General features: G+C 37.3%; 1 long non-coding RNA gene across 2 annotated transcripts in view; it reads left to right on the top strand.

The window, feature by feature from the left end:
• Window positions 1–16553, top strand: part of LOC308558599 — a 111143-nt gene extending 94590 nt beyond the window's left edge. For both annotated transcript variants that reach the window (XR_013999031.1, XR_013999032.1), the window contains one exon: window positions 14756–16553. This is a non-coding gene — a long non-coding RNA (uncharacterized lncRNA). The remainder of the gene's footprint in view (window positions 1–14755) is intronic.
• The last annotated feature ends 4482 nt before the right edge of the window (window positions 16554–21035 follow it).

Below are 21035 nucleotides of genomic sequence, written 5' to 3'. Positions count from 1 at the left end.
ACTTAGCTACAGAAGGAGCTGTAAAATTAACCATACTTATTGTATTTGAGTATCTGTTATGTGCAGGCCAGGCACTACACCCAGTACTTAGAATAGAATAATGAATAAGAAAATAGTGTAGTATATTATCATAATACTATATTTAAATAAAGGAATTTAATAGCTGTTGTGATGTAAGAAAAGAAGGGGAGCTGGCTTTAGGCATTAATCTCTTTCTCTGGAAACTTAGATGATGCATTCGATACTTCCCAGACGCTTTCTTTTTCCCTCCATCTCTTATCTCAGCTTCTCTTGGTAAGCTTGCCTCATTACCTCAGGATTTTCTAGATACAGGGACCATCAAAGTCACATCCTTATAACACCTGACCCAAGACTCTTATATAAAAGTCCCAGCAAAGTATTTTGATTGGCTCTGATTGGGTCACACAGCCAATTTGTACCAATACAGAAGCCAAGAGAACAAGGTATTATGATCTCCGCATATCCAACAGCTGGCCCATGGACTGAAGGGCCCGGGTCCAATTCCAGTCAAGGGCATAACCCTCGATTGCAGGCTCGATCCCCCGCCATGGTCAGGGTGCATGGGGGAGGAAACCAACTGATGTGTCTCTCTCACATTGATGTCTCTCTCTTTCTCACTACCATTCTCTCTGAAAAGCAACAGAATAAAATATCCTCAGTTGAGGATTAAAAAACAAACAAACCAAGGAAACAAACAAAACCCCAAGAAGACCAGCCCTGTCAAGGCATCTAAATAGTACAACTAATAAGCAGATTTAAAAGATCTATCTTGAACTTATATCATAAAGAGAATGCATATTATTTTCCTGTGTCTTCAGATCTTTAAAAATTCTTAATCCAGAAAGAAATCTTAGTAAATTTCAAAACAGAATATGTACAGGTTGTATTTTTAGCAAGCTGAAGTAAAAATGAATTTTTTTAAGATTTAACTATGACAAAAGCAATGTGATTTAAAAAAAAAAATAAAACAAAAACAGCTTAATTTAAAAAAGAGGCCATTCTCATTTATGAGTATAGTTATAGAAATTCATCATTTACAAAGTAAATTATATCAGGACAGAGTTACCTACTATTCAGAACAGGCATAGCACCTAGGTTCCAGCATACTCTTGAGTCCATGAAAATGTTTTCATTTCTTTTAAGATCAGAAGAAAAAATGAACTTTTAGGCCAAATAAAATGTTTCAATATATAATACTAATATATTAATCTTTATGCTAACAGAATTATAAAATACAATTTATGTACATAAATATGTATATATATCTCATTATTATTTTTTCTTTACTGAGAAAGGGGCCACAGAGGGAAAGTGACTGGACCGTGAATGCCGTAGTGAGCCCTGCTTACTTCAATAGTGGTTCAACAGCAGCTGCAGCAATACTTAGGCTTAGCAAAACTGTGGCAAAAACTTTTCCTGTGATTTATCAATGTGAGAATAAAAGTGCCTGTTTGGGGATTCTTTTTCTCATTCACAAGCTTACTATTTTCCCCATATATTCATCGTGTCTCTTTGAAGACTGACAATGTATTATTCTTTGGGGGGAAAAACCCACAAGGGTTTTTATCTAAAGCACAATATGCTCTGCTTGGTTCCATAACAAAGCAGGGAGCATGAGGGGGGACTCAGGTGGGACCCCCTGAGCCGGTATCAAATCAGAGCCTGTGCGCCAAGGAGGGCCTGGGAGCTGTGGCAACTCAGCTCTGGCAACACAACAGTAGACGTGTCACTGCCTCTCATTCATTCACTCTACCCCCCACTGTCATTCATCAAGACGTTTTTTTCATTTAGAAAATTACAGAATTAAGTATGCAAAGCATCTAGGGAAGCACTTGCTCTCACAATTCTAAAACAAATAAAAAATACAATGGAAGAGATAAAATTTTAAGGGACAGTTTGTTTCCTTTTAACAAACAGCATCATTAACATCTTTCAGTCCCAGACCCACAATTTTTAAACTTATCTTTGATCTCTTTCTCCCAAATCACTGTTTTTATGTAATATATGTAAAATCAGATTTCTTTTCTCCCAACCTTCCCCAAAGTCGTGATACATCTTACGTTGTTTACCTGTGATATTGTCTAAACTCCTACAGAAGGTAAGAATTGCCACCAAAGAAGCAAAGAAGTGTAGCATGCAGGTGCAAGTGAGGCTGAAGCCAGTTTTTAAAAATATATTTTTAAAATATTTTTATTGATTTTTTTTTTAGAGAGAGGAAGGCAGAGGGAAACATCAATGTGAGAGAGGAACATGGATTTGGCTGCCTCTTGCACGCCCCCTGCTGGGGATCGAGCCCACAACCGGGGCATGTGCCCTGACCGGGGAATCGAACCGTCAATCTCTTGGTACATGGGATGACGGAACCAACTTACCACACTGGCCAGGGTTGAAGCCAGGCTTTAAAGGATGAGAAGAGATAGTTCAGTACTGAGGCCTTTATCTACAATACGGCAGGTAAAGAAACTGTGCATGTGTAACAAATAGCTAAGTTCCTGGAAAATTAGTCCTATAGTCAGAGAAATAATAACAATATCTAACTTCTCAGGGTTGGTACAAAGAGTAGGGGAAGTGTGCTATGAGCCCTTAGCAGAGGGCCTATTATATAGCAGATGCTCAAGAAATCAAAATTATTACCGTTAGAAAAGTCTGCCAAACCAAAATTACTTACATGGAGTTGCTCCCAAATGTATGAATTGATTTTATATAAATATCTTGCACATATTAATCTCATTTTCCTCAAACTCTGTTGAGGAACCAGTATTTCTAACCATGCTTTTATTTATTTTTTAAAATTTATCTTTATTGTTGAAAGCATTACAGATGTCCCCTTTTTTCCCGCCATTGATCCCCTCTATCCTGCATCCACCCCACCCCCAGGCCTTCCCCATTCTAACCATGCTTTTAAAGCCAAGAAAACTATGATTTGGAAAATTTAAGTCACTTGTGCAAAATCATACAGGCCCTTTTATTCCAAATCCAGTGTGTGTATGTCTTTTTTCTTTCAATTTTATTTCGTATTGTTTTTGGGTGTACAGCTTAGTGGTTAGACAATCATATACTTTACATAGTGTTCCCCTAGATATTTCCAGTACCCACCTGGCACCATACATAGTTATCGCAACATAATTGACTATATTCCCTTTGTTTTATTTACATCCCTGTGACTATTCTGTAACTACCAATTTGTACTTAATCCCTTACCTCTTTCACCCAGTCCCCAAAACTCTCTACCCTCTGGCAACCATCAGTTTGCTCTGTGTCTATGAGCCTGTTTCAATTTTGTTTATTTTGTTCTTTAGACTTCACATATAAGTGAAATCATGCCCTTGCTTACAACAAGTTGGCTGTCATAATTTTAAGACCTGCTTAACATGCATTATGTATTGCTTCTCTATTTGTTAGAACAATCACCCATGCACACTGTCTGCCACTTTCAAATGATTAGTTGAAGAGATTCGGTAATGACTCCGAATATCTTATATTTTCTTTATCCACAAAGAAATAATTTAATTCTTAGCCATCAACACAGAATTGAACATTTTGCTAAAATGGTAGATTCTAGATAATTTGGGAGTTTCTAAAATAAAATTGACACACTTTCTAACAGTCTGTACTTTTACATTTGATATAATGCCCCCAATAGATACAGAATCTTCCTCTCTATTCACAGGACTTACCCTTCTGCAAGTGTTAGATACAAATGGTGTTCTCAGTACTTTCCATTGATTGCCAACCTCTAGCACTTACTTCATCTCCCATCATTGCTTTCTTTCCCATCTTCATTGCATTTTAGGTAGCAATTGCCAATTTTCTAACATTGCTAAAAATGTTACTGGTTCACATAATAAAATTCTGACTTTAAGTGAAGGCCCTAAGTAAGCATATGAGTGAGAAATGAAGACTTTGAGGGATTACACGTGGAGAAAGCTAACCCGCAGCTAAAAACCAATTGCTAAATTATAGTCTGTTGCTTGTTCAATTATTGGAAACGGCCACAAGAACTAGAGCCAGACCTCAGAATAATGGTGGAATCAACCCAGGGAAAGTGCAGATGTGAAATCAGATCTATCAGACTAAACTCACCCAGTTAGTTAGGAACAATTTACTTGTCTTAGCAAAGGAAAACGCTTTTCCAATGCTTGGGAGCTGTACGCAGGACGGATGATAGGAGGAAAAGGCTGAGCGAATTTCGGAGAAGCTGCTCAAATTCAATGAACCGAGGAAACAAATTAGGGCAATCAAATCAAAACCAGATAAAGCCACAAAGCTAAGGTAGTGACAGCCCACGGCTATGCCAAGGATGCAATAATGTGCTGCTGGCCCCAAAGCAACAGTTGTCCCTGAAAGCGGCACATTCTGATTCTCTGCTGCACCGAGGCATTGTTTAGACATCTGGGGGCTGAGTCCTGATGCACAGAACCGTCCTTTGACTTAAAAGGAAAAGATGAATCCTAGTGACGTATATTAAAATACGCTCAAGTTGGTACATCCTCGGGGCTCTGGAAGCCCACGAGAGACTCTGCGTCACGTAAGACGACTGCACAGGGCCCCCTCGGAGCTCTGGGGCTCTTTTCACAACAGTAGCAGTTTGATTTGCTCATTTGACTGGAGCTGGGATGCCGGTAAATACTGCAGGCTGCCATGGAAGCCTAAACCATTTAGACTGCTTCTGTCTTCTTGATCTGTGGGGAGCAGAGAATAAAAACAGATGCCTCCCAAGACTATTTCTTTGTCTTCTGTTTTATGTTGGCGGGGACTGTTAACGGAGCTGTGGTTGTTAATTGATCACTGTCTGAATGGAGCAATCTCACTCTGTCAGGCCAATGCCTTGAGCAGGGCACTGGAAACACTCGTATTATGTGTTGGAGTGGATTGAAAGGACCACATTAGAGGACTGGGCCTGGAAACATCCCACGGCTGTGCCAGATGCACTCGGGAGGGACAGCGAGCTCCTCAGGATTGGTTAAAAGTAGATTTTTCAAGTTGGGGTGTTAGCCATGCCCTCTCGTGTTTTCAAATATGCATCACATTCTTCTTTTCTTTGGCTTTTTCTCTTCTGGTTCATTTAAGGTAGCTTTTCCTCCCCTTTCCTCTGTCCCCCAAAGAACTGCTCTCCTTAGTTTCTAAGGTAGCTCTTTAGCTAACATGCATTTAGCTGTTGCCGGACTCACTATAAATAGTTCAGTTTTACATGCCTGCCAGAAAGAAATGCAAACAGGCACACGTTCTGTAACTCACTTTATTTTCTCAAGCCCAGCAGGGATCTCAAGCCTACACTATGTCCTTTCATGTATTATTTTACTGGCTCAGCCACATTTTCCCTCAGAGTTTAAAATCACATACTTGCAGCTACCCAAGTGAGCATGCTGGCATTGCTGTCACACAAACCAAAACCTTGTAAAGAAAACTTTCGCTCTCTTGTTAGATAGCTATGATTTTTAAAAAAACTTATTTTGGCTTATTAAAAAAAGACTCTTTGCTTGTTGTTCTAAGAATGCTGTAAACCAGAGTTTGGCTAACATTTTCTGTAAAGAGACAGATAATAAATACTTTTGCCTCTGCGGGTCATAGGGTCTCTGTTCCAGCACCTCAGCTCTGCCGTTGCAGCTTGAAAGCAGTCATGTAAATGAATGGGCATGATTATGCTCCAATAATACTTCATTTATGGACACTGAAATTTGAATTTCATATTATTTTTACATGCCATGAAATACTCTTCTTCTTTTCCTTTTTTTTTTTTTTTTTTACACCAACCATTTAGAAAACATAGAATCCATTCTGAGCTTGTGAGCCTTACATAAACAGGCAGTGGAGCAAATCTGGTCCATGGACTACAGTTTGCTGACTTTTGCTACATATATTTTTTCCAGCTAGAGAAAACCTGCGTTATACAAATGCATTAGTGACACAGCATTGTAGCTGTATCTGATTTTATTTATATGTGGAATCTAAAAAAAAAAATAAATGAACAAACAGAACAGGAACAGACTCATAGATACAGAGAACAAATTGATGGTTACCAGATGAGAAAGGTGTTGGGAGAGATGAGTGAAAAAGGGGAAGGATTTGAAAGTACAAATTCCCAGCTATAAAAACAGTCATGGGAATATAAAATACAGCATAGTCAATAATATTGTAAAAACTATGTAGGGTGTCAGATGGGTACTAGACTTATTGGGGTGATCACTTTGTAAGTTATATAAATGTCTAATCACTATGTTGTACACCTGAAACATAATATTGTATGTCAACTGTAACTGAAAATGCACACACACACACACACACACACACACAAACAGGTATTCATTTCCTGTGAAAAAGCTGTAAGAACACCAGTAAAACCCTGAGGGCTAACAGCAAAATATCAAGAGACTACATTTAATACTTTCAGCCTCTTGACTTATATGAATGCGTAGTGTACATTGCTTGGATTAATCATTAGGCAACATTTGTGGATTGTAACCAGTGACTATTATGGTGAAGGGGCTTTAGAATTAAACTTTCTGAAGTTATATAGACCCCTGATAATTTTTTAAGGCAGTGAAACTTTCCCTGTCCATAAATGAACTACTCTACCTTCCTGCATGCATCCCCACTCTCAGTGGTTCTGATTTTAGGGGAAGGGAGTCCTCATTCTACTGATGGTATCTTCCTTCTGAGTTAGTTGTATTGTGAAGCCATCAGGGAGAGCAAGTAGCTCAACATAAGATTGATAGCTTGATTATAGCATGATGAGTCTAATACTTCCTGAGAATAATGATATGCATTTCATTTGTCTTTTTTTTTTTTTTTTTCCAGCTGGTCTCATAGTTCATGGCCAACAGGCATATTTCTAGATTCCAAGATATAACAATTTTGAAAACATTTCCAGAGTGTCACAGTATGCTTCAAGATAATAGTATTGAAAGACAAGTCCATACTGAATCATGCAAGCACAATTTATGATTATCAGTATTATATAAACAATGAGACCATTTGGGGAAAACAGACTCCTTAAAATAAGGCAGTTTGTTACTGAGTGGGTTTCATTTAACCTTATGTAGTTCAACACAAAATTCATCTTTCCTTTCTTCCTAAGAAACAAAAAAATTGATATTTGATCTTGAACGAAGCAGAGACCAGTATACATTTCCTATTAACAGTCATTATTGTTGGGTATCATGTGGCAATCACAACAGGCTGTGCATCTTTGGTATGTATCTCTTGCTTTTAATATTGGAATAGATGGTTATAAATGTCTCCTCTTCCATTGTCTCTACTTTAAGTTTATCAATTACTTTTTAAGCTCATAGATTTCATATATATCTTAAAACCCAAATCTGATTATATTAATCTTCTGCTTCAAAAATTCAACATCCAATCACTTAAGTGAGACTAAAATTCAAACATCCTAGCCAGTTGTTCAAGTGTCTCAATAATTTGATTATTCCAATTAACTACCTTTAATTTTTCACAATATTCTTTTCTCACCATCATTTCACACTTCACTGTATCCATGCCTTTGTTTACATAGTTATCTCAGGGCTGCATGCAATGCCCTTCCACATCATAACTGCCTGTTAATGCATCATTCATCTTTCAGTGCCTAAGTCAAAACTTGACTTTTCTAAGAATTCTCCTTAAAAACTCAAATATATGCTCTTCTTCCCTTAGATAACCATGGTTATTCACACATTACCCTGCAATTGAATTATCTATCATCTCTATCTCTATCTCTATCTGTCTCTCTGTCTCTGCCTCTCTCTCTCTCTCTCTCTCTCTCTCTCTATCTCTATCTTTATCTCTATCATCTCTATCTCTATCTCTATCTCTATCTCTTTATCTCTGTCTCTATGTCTGTCTCTGTGTCTATGTCTATGTCTATGTCTATGTCTATGTCTATGTCTATGTCTATGTTTATGTCTATGTCTATCTCTATTTCTATCTCTATCTCTATCATCTATCTCCCTTTCCTTCCAGGCAATAAATCCGTGGAGAATAGGTATCTTTGAATGTTCCAAAGCATCTGGTATGATGCTTTGCATACATAAGGGCCGTGATTTCTAGAGAAGGATTTCTAGAGTAGAAGGATCCATCACTTGATATTCCACTGTCATCATTGCAGAATTTAGGTTTTCATTTAAGACCATGTATTATCAGAGACCGCTAGAAGTACATGGTACCTTGTAAGCAGCTTTAAAGAAACCAAGAATCTTGCTGGGGGTTGGGGAAAGTGAGTACAAAATGATAATAATAATAATAATAAACACACAAAAAACCCCACCCCAGAACCTTGTCATTTCAAAACTTCCAGTTATACTTTATGTATAAGAGCTAGACAACTGGAAACCTCTTGCTTCAGACATTTTATTTTAGATAAAATATTGCAATTAGAATGCTTTCTTGTGAAGGGGTTGTGTTGCTTTGTTTTGTTTAGGCATAGGTATGGGAAAGCCTACAGCTGAAATAGAGAGTTCAGCGATTTCTGTGGCTCTAGGAAGAAAAACATTTTCTTTAGAGGGAAAATAATGGCATTGGGAGAAATATTTTGAGGGAACTAAGTCTGAGCTGATGGAAATACAGACAGTGCAAGAGACCATCATTCTACACTCTTCATAGAACCCAGATCACTCTGCAGCCCAAGGACTGGCAGCTTCGGAAACTTTGAGAAGCTACTTTGCCCATAATATTTATAATGGTGTTCTCACAAGAGGCACAGTCAACAATGTCTTTGGGTTTCCATGGAGATTCATGGCCAAAGATAATGGGCAAGCGGTAGCTGGGGATAAAGAATAAGATGGGGGAACACTTTGTACAGTATATGATCGCCTAGCAACTGTGCTGCACACTTGAAACTAATACAATAAGATTGAATGTAGCTAAAAGTGAAAAATAAAATTTAAATTAAAAAAAAAAAGATGGAAGATATTTAACATGACTGCAGCTGACAGACTAGTTTTGGTTTCATGACCAGCCTCCTTTTGGAGATTCTAAGAATTAACTGTTGGTCCCTCTGAAGTGGCTGATATACTTTTGGATCTTGAAAATTCATGTGACATCACTTTGTAGACATAGGCTAGAACATAGTTATTTAATACATTTTATTTAATGAAATTTTGTAAATTTCTATTTAAATTCTGGGTGATCAGAATTGCCATTCTGGTTTGTAATCGCCTCTTATAAGAAACTAACTCTCCAACAACTATCCTAACATAGACTATTGAGACATCCACTAGCCTGTGTTTTTTAGCCAAGTAGAAATATGCAGACCCATTTCAGAACACAAACTCTGGCAATTTTGACATTTTAAAGTAAATATTATACCCTACTTAATCATTTAATCTTAAAGTTCACACAAAGTGTCCGTGCTAGAAAGAGAAGTACTGTGGTGACTACTTATGATTTGTGAATTAACACTGTGCCCTCATTCCAACCACCAGCATAACTGCTTTGTGTGTGCTTGAGTCTGTGAGTGAGTGTGTGTTTGGCCATGAGCACAGCTGCCTCTCATCTGCTCCCTCAAGGCCAGACCTGCCGTTCTGAGGAACAAAGCACCCATTTAGTTCACAGCATAGGTTAGACTGGGTGGGCGGCACAGTGCACTGTTCCACCACTGAAACGCCCCAGAGTTGCCAAGGAGGTGATGCCAAAGCCTAGTTCCCCACCTTTAATACCATATATTTTTTTGATATTTTGGTCACATTAGATACATTAGAATTTTAATTCAATTTCAATTGTCTTAAAATTCTACATATATATATTTATACACACACATACAGCCCCTCAGACAAATATGATGGCAATACAAGGTTTTGTTCTATATGAAAAGAGACAATGAAGAAATATAGCTAAATCCCAAGGCTCCTAACTGCCTTTATTTCCATTTCCCTGCTACTAGGCATCTAATGATAAGAGAAAAAAAAAATCTCTTAGCTATCAGTCTATGCCAATATTCTTTGATTTTCATTTTAATTAGAGTCAGTGTATATATTTTTCCTCATTTTTTTCCTGTTTTTATTTTAACCATGCTTCTTAGGGAAATCATGTATATTTCTTATATTTTCAACAGAATATTCTCACACTATAAGTATTCTCTTCACACTTTAAGAACACATTTTAAATTCAGTTACATTGGTGTATTCCTGTTGGCCATTAAATGAAAAGACTACTTTTGGGGAATGTCAGGAAAGAAGCATAAGAACTATGCTGATATGTATGAATTTTCAGACTCTTCTATATGTTAAAAATAGCATTTTGCTTTAAGGTATATTTCCCCTAATGGTCTGCTTAATAAGTACTTTCTTCCAGCAAAGGAAAAAGCAGTTTTAGGGCTGCAGAGGTGGATCGGGGTGTTTAAATTACCTTCCGCAGAGGGCCCTGCACTGTTGGCCTGCTCTGGGAGGGGTGGAAGGGTTGCCTCCCTAAACAGCACACGGCACATTGCTAGTAGTAGAGCGGCCACATTTCTCCTTTCTGTGGCCAGATATTTCTGCATGAGGTCATTAAATAAACAGAACTCACTGATTTGGTGTTGGGTCCAACCACTTTCCAAACGCTAATTGGGATGACAGGCTGTGATGAGCACAGTGGCATTTTCAGCATGGGTCACTTTCGTCCCCTAAGTCTCAAACTGCTGTTAGAAATGTGCTCCCATGGAGTGCTGACACATGAGGATGGAGACAAATGCCAGTGATTCCTTCGACTGTCTCCCTCAGGAGCACGAGTCACGGTGGTTCAAGGAGGAAAGACTTCAGTCTGCATTGTCACCGTCTTCTTGCGGCACCCCTGCTGCGCTCCTGGCCTTGACCAGCAGCTTCCAGAGATCTGCGCGCCTCAGCCACTCTTGGCTTGGCTCCCACAAGTCAGTTTGAATGCACAGCCAAGGCTGATACTAGAACTAGCAAAGAACAATGAATAACGATCGGGAAGACAAGCGAGGTTTCCCCGATGTCTCGTTAGGTGTCAGCGCGTGTGCTCGGAAGCAGAGCCATGCATACAAGCCGAGGCTTTCGCAGAAGATTTCCATCTACGATGCTGATTTGTATTCAGACATAGGTGTAAGCAGAACAAATACCTTAGCGGGGATTAGTTTGCTGCATAAAAGATGGGAGAAGGGCATGCTGATTTCGAGGTCAAAATGGGAGAGAGAAAATTGCGGGAGCGGAGAAAAATCACCTTGTTAACAGTGAGACAGAGAAACTCACTTGGCTGAGAGGAGAGAGCACTACTCCTAGGAGATGCAGGAACGTGTGAATTAAACTCTGAAGGTTGTAATTGATGGAGAAAGAGAAGATCTTCTCCATACTTACCCAGATATTTTACTCAGAGTGGCCATACCAAGTAATAAAAGATTACTGATGAGTGCATTAAAGACCACTGTTAACCACTGCTGTGGCCATTGGTTTGGATAGTTTTAGTGGCTGTTTTGCAGATTTGAGTTTCATGTTCATTTGTAAATCCACAGGGTTATTGCTGTGTTGTGAAAGTCCCACAGCCTAATAACTAGTTTCCCAAATGAGTTCCATGCTTTTGATGGAATCCAGATTTTCCATTTCATCATGTTACTACAGATTCCTGTTTGATAGAGAAAGATGTTATCAACAAACCTAGTAAGGACACGTTGTCAGAACAGTGTTATTATTTTCATGGGAAAACTTCTGAAGCTTGAAAGACTATTCTAGGATAAAAGGGAGAGGAAAAATAATATGTGTAATTTAGATAAACTCTACTCCAAGTGGAAACGTAATCCTTTTATCTTATTTGTGAAGAGGGGGCCTGTGATAGGAATTGATTTCACGGTTTTCCATGGGGTTCAAAATAGAAAAATAAACTTGCACATTTATTAGGATAATTATCTGGTGATACTGGTAATGATGTTTATTTAGCAGATGAAAATAGAGTTTCAGACTTGCAAATGTAAGAGTTAGAATTCTAGAGCATTAGAATTAGAAGAGAACTTGCAGACAATTTAACCACAATGAAGCCCGGGAAGTCAACTGGCAATCAAGGTCACCTAGCAAGTAGAGAAAGAGCTCAGACTCACTGATGATATGATTAGAGGCAATAGTTCAAAGATAAGGTGTACAGGTTATGAATTAGCAAGATCTTTTCCACTGATTTCATCTAACTTAAAGGGAGGGGTCAGGAAACATTCAGATCAAATAAGTAAAGAGCTGTGCACACGGCTAGCTCTATTAGTGGCACCTGTGTATGGTTTGGTGCGAACAGAATGGAAATTAGTACTTAAACTGAAATCTTTAATTCTCTATCCATTTGCAAAAAACAAGTAGTTGATTATATAACTTCTTGTGGAAGATTGTATTTTCCAAAGACGGCAGGAACAATATCCTTCAGTCCACATGTTCTTGCCAGAGGTGAGTCGATTTCCCCACCGGCTCTACTCCTCACTCTCAATTCCCCTTCACCCCCTCACCTTGCACCTGGATGTCCCTTTGTGGCTGTTTGGTGAAATGCTGCTGTGTAACCTCACAGCCTAGGTCAAGCTGCTAGATCTCTGTTGGGTTACTTGCCTTGGCATCAAGCCACCACACTGTGAGGAAAGCTAGGCTACCTAGAAAGGGCATTTATAGGTGTTCCTGCTGGAAGCCCCAGCTAAGGTTCCAGCCAACAGCCACGTGCATGAGAAAGCCTTTAAGATGACCCCGGGGACTGTGACCATCTGATTTCAGCTCTGTAAGGGACTGGGAACAAGAATCACCCAGCTGAGACCAGTTTCTCTGTCAAACAGAGAGAAATAAAAACAAATGACTGCTGTTATTTTAAATTATTAAGTTTTTCTGAGGTGACTTGTTTCAATAGATAAGAAGAGTGCTACTCCTGAAAAGGGGGAGTGGAGGGGGGGATAAAAGAAAATTATTATTATCCTTTAAATGGAAAACAAATTTGTAATCAGACTTATGTTTTACCACAAAGTACAAATTGATTTCAAGAAAAATGTGAACTAATAGCAGGGCTCATATGGTTCTAGCAAAACCCATAGTTAAGAAAATACATAAGAAGGGGGTCAACATTTTTCCAAGTTTAAAATGCTAAGTTATATAGACTCAGACATTATTATGCCACATCTTTGTATTTGCTAAAATAAAAAAAAAAAATAGGCAAGGTGACCTTATCCATCTTTTTCACTTCTAGCTTCTGCCATCCTGTCTTTACTGTGTGAGCACTCAGTTTGCTGAAAAAGCCGTATTTCAGAACAGCTTTCTTTCAGAAATTATGTTTTTAAAGTTAAGGGGAAAAGCTTGCCACATCGTAGATGTGGCAGCTATAAAAATAGATATGAAAATAAATGGAAAATTCATAACAATTGTGCTGCAAACTGAACTGAATTACAAGGTAAAAACAAAGTGGGCTTTTGATTAAATGAGTCAGTCTAGCTACTTACAATATGATAACATGTTGGACGTGGCTACAGATATTGCAAAGTAAGTGAAGAAAACACTCTGTGTGCAGTGCTAAGGTTGAGCTAGCGTAAAATAAGAATTTCAGAAAGTATGATCTTACAGTATAAGGCCAGGGTCAGAGAGCTGGGCTAATTCCTAGCTCAAACAGAAAGAACGCTCCAAATTGTGTTTAGGATCTGCAGAGAAACGGAAGACAGAATATTTCCAAAGAAGTTTTGTGCTGGCAGAAAGATACTAAAGGTAGAAAAACCAAGAGATTTGGACCGAGTTGTACAAGATGAAAGTATGTTCCCTCCTCTCCTAGCATCCCACGCCTGCTGTCTTCAGACACATATCAACACCATCCGTTTTTAAAAAGTGAAAGTGACTCCATGTTACTCACTTACATCTGCACAGATGGCTGCAGTAACTCATCGGTTTCCTAACAATTCATCATCCCTTTCTACACAAAAGTTGGAGACCTCATTGGCTTGAAGTTCTAATAAGGCTAAGTATTTCACTGAAGTTCCTCGATTAACAAGTATTTTTTGCTCACTTAGCCTCTATTCAGCATGATGTTAAACACTTTGGAAGGATACAGAGGTCTAAAGTCTATGAGCTGCTATCTGTTACCTAACTGAGGAGACAGAATTAAATTTAAAAAGAACAATGAGTTCTGAAAAAGTCCAAACAGCGTTAATGAGAAGAGTGAAACAAGCAGGGTCTGAAGTATGGGTGAGAAATGAACAGAGAGGGCGTCATTTCTGACAAGCTCCCTGCTCTATGTCTGGTACCTAGTAAGTGCTCAAGAAATATTTATTGAAAAAAAAATGAAGTCAGGGATTAAGATGTATAAATTGCCAGTTATAAAAATAGTCACAGGGATATAAATACAGCATGGGGAAAATAGTCAGTAATATTGTAATAACTATGTAAGGTGTCAGATGGGCACTAGACTTATTGGGGTGATCACTTCATAAGTTATATAAATGTCTAACCACTATGCTGTACACCTGAAACTAAAATAATATTGTATGTCAACTGTAAGTGAACATATTAAAAATCTGCAAAAATTAAAAATAAACAAGCAAGGCAAAACATCTGAAAAGGGGGCCTAAAACTGTTCAGCAATTCTATCCTGATTACAGATGTGAGGTCAAGGTTGGGCATCGGAGCACAACTCGATCAGGGAGGCCTGGGAAGGAAGGTGATACGTTCATTTTCTGTGGTAGTAAAATGGAAATCAATAAAGCTGCCTGATCTCAAGAGAGATTACTCTACAGCAGAACGTGAGAGGAACAGAAAGAGAAGCTCCAGTGAGGCAGCGTTAATTTCAGTTCTTCCCTTCTTGGCAGGCTCGTCTGTGCTATGGCTCAGCTGAAGTCAACCTCGAGCAAGACGTGTGCTTTGGGGAAGGGAGGTTGCGACAAGATTATGAAGCTTGGCAGCGACTAGCTTTGTGGAGATCTGAAGCACGTGGACGGGGGATGCTGAGATGTGGGCAAGTCCATCTGAACTAAGACTTTCAGAAAAAGAAGGTCTATGAGAAAGTACGAGAAATAAAGCCTTAGAACTCAAAGGATGATCCTCACAATGGAGCTAATGTTGAATAATTGTAGGAAGTATACCCTGTGTGTGCTGTGATGTTTACAAAGAACCAGGTTTTCTTGTCCCAAAAGTCATCATACACCTGACTTTAGCTAACGCCTTACTGAAAACAAACAAACTATAGTAAAGCAATCCCAACCCTGGAAATTTTGCATCTCTGCTGATGTGCTAGCTATTTGGTGTTGGAGATAAGAACTTATATCTGTCGTTTCACTGAAAAAGCAGCGAGATTCTGTGACTTTAGGCAAGTTGTTTAATCTCTCTGAGCCTCTGTTTTCTCATCTGAAAATTAGGACACAATTAGAAGTTTCTATATAGGGTTATATAACAAGGATAAACATTATTAATTACATGTGAAGTGCCTGAAGTAGTACTTGGTAGTGATGAAATAAATATCAGCTACTATTGTCTGTATTGTCTTTTTTGTATCTTTTTGCCCAAAGAAGAAACAAATTCCTAGTACCCATTTTTTTTTTCCATGGTGAAATGTCAGAGAGAGACAACTTGGTGGCTTATCTGAAGTAACTCCATGAATTATTTGATAGCAACCAGCAAGTACTCTCCTCTCAAATCCTTCTGGTAAAAAGAACCATGTTTTTATTTTTCTGGAACAAAGCTCAAAAAAGAAAAAAAATACACTACTGAGTTGAACAAAAGAGAGTCATAAATAAATTAGTTGCGTTCTGCTTTTCCTGTTCGAGAAAAGCTGAAAAATTATTTTCCCTTTTATCTGAAAGGACATCTAAAAGGAACCAGACCACACAGTGACGCCGAGATATCAGTACCTGAGGTAAAACGCATCACAATGGAAAAGTATGATGTCTGGCTGGAGGCTCTGAATATTGTTTTCATTACCCAGTTATTTTCTGTGTAAAAGCCACTTGTGTCTTGGAGTGGACCTTGTCATCTGAAAAGCACTTCATCTTGTTGTATTGCCAAAGATTTAAATGGAAATTGTTGCTTTTGGGAAACAGCCATAAGGAGAGACTTGGCTACATTTAAAAGCCTCGATCCATTTGCCTTCTAATACCAGTAAGTCCCTTCCCCTGAGTTACAGGTTCTGCTTTCTCCAGATGCTAATACTAATCTAATCATAGAAATAATCAAATCTCCAAAGCTTTGTGGACACACAACATGAGTGTATATTGTGTAGTCACACATAGGACTACTCACGTGTAACTTTCAACAGCAATCTTACATTGTTTATATGATTTTTCTAATTTCACAGATGAGAAAACTGAGGCTACAAAGGTTAAGTCCCTTGTTCGAGGTCACAGAGCCACCAAGGGAACGGGTAGGAATAGTCATTTTCATTCAGCGTCTTTGTTTTCACCTTTTGAATATTATTACTATTCAAAATAATAAAAAACGTAATAAAAAATAGAGCCAAAGCCTTCAGGGACTCCTACCTGAACTTGGACAACTTAAAGCAAGATTCAAAAGAAGACTCATTCTATCACTATGCTTTGTGCTATCTGGCCATCAATCAGTGTCACGTGCATTGGTCTTAGGCATTTCTAGTTACATAAACTCACTAGAAATTCGATATTTGGGTACTGGTGTGTTATTTTCTTGGCTTTTCTTTGATCTGGCACCCTCACTGTTTTGACACTCCTATGTTCTAGGTATGCTATTAATACAAATTAAATTACTTTTCCTGTAAAAGATTCTTTAGAATGTTCCGTGGAACAGGTGCAAAGTAGAACTGACTCCAAATGCAACAGTGTTAGGTTCAAAATGAATGCCCAGGTTTAAAAAACAGTAAAATCAAATATTACCCTTTGAAATTCCTTTCTAAGAAACAATATTGAATTTATAGTTATTCATTATAGATTAGCGGGTGTGTGTTACTAAGAGCAAACTTTTCTTTCCCAGATGCATTGTTTATTTACTGACATTTGAAAATCTAAAAATATGCTGTCTCTTAGCTTATGGGAAAAACATATAATAAAAATTGGACATAACCACACTGCTATGGGCCTCTCAGCTGAGCAAAGTTGAAAAGCTCATATGCAGACACAGTTGGCCCTTTCCTATCTTATGAAGAGCTGCTTTAAAAAAACTCTAGGGACCTGGCCATTGTTACTCGGTTGGGCATCGTCTTGTGCACCGAAGGGTTGCTGGTTCAATTCCCAGTCAGGGCACATGCCCAGGTTGTGGGCTGGATCCCCTGTGGGGGTGTGCAGGAAGCAGCTGATCAATGTTCTCTCACATTGATGTTTCTCTTTTTCTCTCCTTCTCCCTTCCTTTCTCTCTAGAAATCAATAATATATATATAAAACTCCAAGAACACATAAAGCATAGAAAGAACAAGAGAGATTTTTAATCTTGTTCAGATAACTCGATTTTTTTTGCTTAGATAGTATTACATGGAATCAGGATATATTTGTTCTTTTTTTATTATTCATATAACTAATTGTAGAATTCGGAGTCTTTTCAAGCACATACTTTATTTAGAAAAACTGACCATATATTGGCCATAAATCATGGGTCAACACATTTAAAGGATTGAAACATTACAGACTTTGCTTTCTGATCATAAGGCAATTATGTTAGAAATGCAAAACAACCACAAAACTAAGAAAACCCATGTTTGGAAATTTAACAAATAATTATGTAAATAACATATGGTTCAAAGAAGAAATCATAATAGATTACATAATATTTCACACTAAGTGAAAATTAAAATATAAGATTTCATGATTTGTGAGATGTGGCTAAATCATTACCTAGAGGATACTTTTATTTAAAGTACATTGATCAGAAAAGAAGAAATGCTGATAATAGGTGAAGTAAGCAACCATCTCAAGAAGTTATAGAAAGAAGGGGAAATTAAACCTAGGAAAACAAAAAGAAGAAAAAAGTAAATAAAGATAAGAGCAGAACTTTTTGAAACAGAAACAGACCACACAACAAAGAGAATCAAAAGAGCCAAAAGTTAGTCCTACTCAAAGACAATTAAATTGATATAATTTGCCAGAACTGTCACAAGAAGCCAAACAAAATTCAAACCCTAAATAATTCATCTACAACTCTTAAAGAAATAAGAATTTAAAAAATGACCATAAAATAACCAAGTTCAAATGACTCTAATATTATCAAAACTCTTCCAAGTAGGAGAACAACAGGGTAGACTCCTCAAGTCATTTTATGAGGATGGCATAACATTGATACTAAAACCAGGGAAGCAAAATTATATAAGCCAATCTCACCAATAAACATGGGTGCAATATTCTGTTGAAATTAATAAACAATTATAGCAAATTATAAAAGGAGTAATATGTATGACAAGCTTGAGTTGATCCCTGAAACTCAAGACTGCTCTGACATTCAAAAACCAATCAGTATAATTTTCCATATTAATATATTAGAGGAAGAAAATTACAGTATCATTTCAATAGTTGCAGGAAAAGCATTTGAAAGAATTTAGTATCTCTTCATGATTAAAAACTTTAAAAACAGAAAAAAAGAATAGCTCCACAAGTTGGAAAGAGTAGCTAAAAAACATCCACCGGAAGCACTGTACTTGCTGGTATACTTTGAGCGAGAAACAAAAGATACCACTATCACCACTTTTATTGATCTGGATACTGAGGGCCTTGGCAACTGCAATAGGCAAGAAAAATAAGACAGCTCTAAGAATCAATAAGGGAATAATATTTTTTGTAAGTTATATAATTTTGAAAGAAAAATTTGAATGAATCTATAGATAAAATTTTAGTTTAAGAGAATTTAGTAGAGTTACTAAATACACATCACTGTGTATTTCTATATCAGCCATAAATACCAGAAAATGAAATGTATTGTCAGAGGCAGATTTACAATGGAACTTGCACTATCCCTTTTCAGGACCCTTGGAGGTGCCCTAACACTGTGTTCACATGATTATGTTTCAGTAAAGTGTGTTGAGTAAGAGTTTAGTCATAGCCAGTTAAGCCTGTTGTGTCTTTCCTCTCTGAGTTCATGTATCTATAGCCATTGTTGGCTTTGGAATGGCTGTGGGTGTGTGTGGGATTTAAATGAGGAGATTTGAATTGGGGATATATTTAATATTAGTTTTAATATTAGCTTATTGTGACATGTTTATGTAGATCTAAGTCATTTCCATAAATAGTAACTTTATTGCTAGTCTTCACTTGTAAGAATGGCTTCCAGGAATATGCCTAAATCCCAGGTGTTAACTCTTCCAGTGTGTGGCCTGAAGATATGAGGCCAGAGGCTACAACGATGCATGAGTTTGTCTTATGATACCTGGAGACCGAAGTGTGTGGATGATGGAGGAGGAAACAGAAGTGAAAAGTGGTGCCAGAAGGTACTCTCTAGAAAAGTTTTCCAATCAGCAGACCTGTAAAATATTAAGTGGAAAATTCATTTCTCATTGATGCTTAAATCAGAATATAAGTTCTCTCATTTCAGGAATGTAGCAGAAGAAAAACAATTTCCCTTCTATGTTTCTAAATTCTCCTGGCTGGACTAATAATCAAATTAAAGTGAAACAGATTAACAGGGGAAAATAACCAAATTTATTATATATGTAGCGTTCCCTAAGAATTCGAGACTCTAGAACACATTGGTCAGTTGAGGATTATATGCCATGTTGGACTAAGGAGAGGGAAGCAGGAGTCTGCGACTTCAAAGGGAATGAGAAAGAACAATCATATGGTAAACAAAATCTTGCTGGCCCACCCAGAACCGTGGGACACAGATGGGAGTCCAACAAACAACCTTTGCTTGGTTTTGCTCTGCATTAGTTTGTATTATGATACTAAGGCGATAGCTCCCTTCCTTTAAGCAGGTTTTTCTATCTGAGTTTGTTTGGGCAGGTAAGAGGGTGGGTCAAAGGCTATTTCTTAGTCTTTTACTTCTTAAAAATAAACAACTTAAAAAAAATCAATATTCCAAAAGGTATATTTTTGGTGTGGTAAACTCTGCTTCCCCTCAGGCACATACTTGACAATGCAGGGTACACAATCATAATTTCATCATACATTTTTTATGAAAACCATGCAAACTAAAAATTATCAGAATTTTTCTATTTGTAGGGCACAAACTTGTAGCTATATATATATAGTGAGTTTTTCTATAGCTGAGAGAGATATAAACAATTTTGGTGGATGTTTTTCTAAATTTGACAAAAACTGTAAAATATTTACATCTTTAAACAATGAACTGAAAAGCTGAACAAAACTTTTCTAAACTCACAAAAATGAGATGTAAATTTTGATTAGCTGTGCTAGAGGAAAGACTGATTTTTTTTTTCATTTTTAATAGAAAATGGTATTATAAAATCATCTTTCTATGAAAGGGTAATCAAATAATATTTAGCTATAAAATATAGAGAAAAAATTCTAAGTGGTATATTAAGTAATTAATAAAATATGTTATTTTTCTGAATTTCATAATGTTTATGGTACTCGTCAACTTTTTAAAATATATAATTTGTTGTGGTTTATTTTCTCATTCACTTTTGTATCTAATTTTAAATTCATTAATTTTTTTTTCTTATATAAAAGTGAAAAATTGTATAAGCCTCAGGCTCCCTAATGCTTAGCCTTTCTCCCAGTTATAGCAATTAAGAACTAAGCAACTTATAACAAGAAAGTCTGGGATTGGCATAAGGAAAGATAAAAGAGCAAGACAATATAAAGAGAGCTTAGAAACAGACCCATTAAATATGTGGTCACCTAATTTATGATAAATGTGGCACTTAAGAACAGTTGAAAACAAAAACATTTTCAATAAGGAGTGTTGGAATAATGGGTTTACAGTATATGGGGGGAAAGTGGAACCTCAACCTCACATTATTCATGAAAATAAATTATAGATACATCATAGCCATAAATGTGAAAATCTAAACAATAAAGCTTTCACAAAATAATATAGAACAATATCTTCATGACTTTATGTGGCAGGCAGTTAGACATGAGCAGAGCAAGGATGATAGGCTAGGTACTGAAGGTCACCATGGCAGAAAGCCCCAGGTGCCTAGCAATGAGCAAAACTGGGGAAACAAGAACCTCCCCTCAG

Source organism: Miniopterus schreibersii (genome assembly GCF_964146895.1).
Source record: "Miniopterus schreibersii genome assembly, chromosome: 6".
In the NCBI taxonomy this organism is placed as follows: domain Eukaryota; kingdom Metazoa; phylum Chordata; class Mammalia; order Chiroptera; family Miniopteridae; genus Miniopterus; species Miniopterus schreibersii.
The sequence above is the reverse complement of the archived record's forward strand: the minus strand, read 5'-3'. Positions and strand labels throughout refer to the sequence as shown.